This window comes from Nomascus leucogenys, chromosome 22a (assembly GCF_006542625.1).
Source record: "Nomascus leucogenys isolate Asia chromosome 22a, Asia_NLE_v1, whole genome shotgun sequence".
Taxonomy (NCBI): domain Eukaryota; kingdom Metazoa; phylum Chordata; class Mammalia; order Primates; family Hylobatidae; genus Nomascus; species Nomascus leucogenys.
This window is the reverse complement of record NC_044402.1, coordinates 39898294-39900485: the sequence shown is the minus strand read 5'-3', so window position 1 is coordinate 39900485 and position 2192 is coordinate 39898294.

Here is a 2192-nt window from a genome sequence, read left to right as displayed (position 1 = left end):
GTCTCTGCCTGTCCTCAAAGCTCCAGTTCCTTTATATCCCGTTTCCCCCACCCCCTGTCTAAATTTGGAGTCCTTCCGGAGGGACCCTCCCTCCCACCTCTCTCCCCTCCTGGCTCCTCCTCCTTTGATCCTTTGGCTCTGGAGGTGACAGGAGGACAGCAGGGCCCCCTGATTTGCCCATGAAAGGTCTGCTGCCCCAGCCTCTCTGGCTCCACGGCCTTTTTTTAGTCCTTGGGCACATTCCTCCCCTCCAAAGGGCTGATGAGCAGATAGTGGGAAGACAGGACCTTCTCGCACTGCCTCTCCCACCCTGCCACAGCCCTTACCTCAGTTATTTTTAACCCGAAGGTGAATTGAAAACATGGGTGAGGGTCACCTTCTCCTGCAGGCCAAATGCCTGTCCTCTGCCTCCCAACCACGGGCTTTTCCTCCCTTGTTCCCCAGCCTCTCCTTCCCATTCTGACCTCCCCCACACAGCCCCAGGCTGGGAGCATCTTTCTGCTCTTAGTACTGGAGCCTCCAGTGCTAGGGACTAAAAGCTGGAGTATGGTGCCCAGGGAAGGGATCTGCTGTGCACCTTCATGGCTCAGTTTTCTTTTGTCAGGAACTTCTGTCCTGGCCTCAGTCTGCACAAGTGCCATGCCTGGTCTCCTTCTATTCCCCAAGTCTCCAGACAAGTGTTCTCCCAAGGTCTTGAGGCCACCCTGGTTTGGGGACACATCTGGAGTCCCCACCCCTTCCCTAATGCTCCTGATAGAGTGGCCGTCATCCAACCTGCTCACACAATGGAAGGGATTCTCCCCACCGCCTCAGGCAGATTTTCACACAGAACCCCAGTTTAGCACTCTCACATATAGACTTGACCGTGTCCGTGCCCATCTTCAGCCACACATGCAGATTTTTCACACTTACCCATAAACTCAAGCTTGCAGATTTCTTTTCTACTTTCTTTTGGGTACATGGATGCACACACTTGCACATCCGCATTTGCACACATAGGCTTTTGCCCTCCCCTGCTGCCCTCTGCTCCTGGGGTGGGGTGGGCAGAAGAAGATGGTGTTAATCCCAGGGCCTGAGGGAGGAGGGGGGTGGGTGAGGGGCTGTCCCCTTCTGCCTCTCCGGGCTGCCAGAGGGTGCAGGTGCCTGGCAGCCTGGGGATTTACACCATCTGGTCCCCAGGCACTGCATTCCATTGGGGTGGGGCTCTGCCGCCTGCCCCCTCCCCAGGCAGAACTTTGTTGCCCCCTTCCAAGCCCTCCAGGGCTTATACTCACATGCCCTTCTTTGTGGGTGTCCTCAAGCACGCTAGGCCCTCAAGGCTCCGCTCCCCGTCCTCCAATGCTGCCATCTCTCAGAGGCTGTAGGTGGCAGGTCTTCAGCAGGCTATTCCTGTTATGACTAAGTGGACATTGTGTTCAGGAAACAAAGCCAGACTCCCCTGCTCTGGCTTTCCCCCCACCCTCACACCCAGGAACACTCTCCCAGCCCCCCTCCCACCAGTTTACTGTCACCTCTCAATATAGCTCTAGGGTGTGGAGGTGGGTAGGACGACAGGAGTCAGCTTCTCTGGGTAGGAGCACTTTCCATTAAGATGTGGCCTCTCCCCTAGCTCCCTAGGACGCTGCCGCCCCATTCCTGGGCTCAGGAACACACCTCTCTTCCCAGAGCATCTGGACCTTTTCTCAATGTCCTTGGAGGGACCTTAGTTGACCCCACATCCCCATCTCCTGCAGGTGCTTATGCCAAATCATCACCCCCAGGGGATGCAGGCCACCTGTCCCCAGCTCTAGGTTACTCGAGGCCCCAGAATTCGAGCCGGGGGGTTAGCCCATGGCCAGTGCGTCACTGCTTGTTTCCCATAGCTCTGGGGACATGATAAGGAGCTGAGAACGCCGGGTCAGTCTGGGTCAGGTCCAGGTGACAAAGACCAGGCTTTGTCCTCAGGGAACCCTGTGCTCTGAGCAGGCCTCACTTGGTATAGGTGGTGGTGGCAGGGCAGCGGGGAGTGGAGGTGGTGGGGGGTAGTCCCCCGCTCCTATGGAGGGAGGAGGAAGGAAGGTGTTCGCTCAGCCCCAGGCCCTGCCCCTGTCTGCTCTGCTGTACTGTCCTCTCCCTTCCCCAGGCTCCTTCTCTCCCTGGCTCTCACATACTGCTCTCCGTCCTCCTGGCTTGCACACAGCTCCTCATTCTGC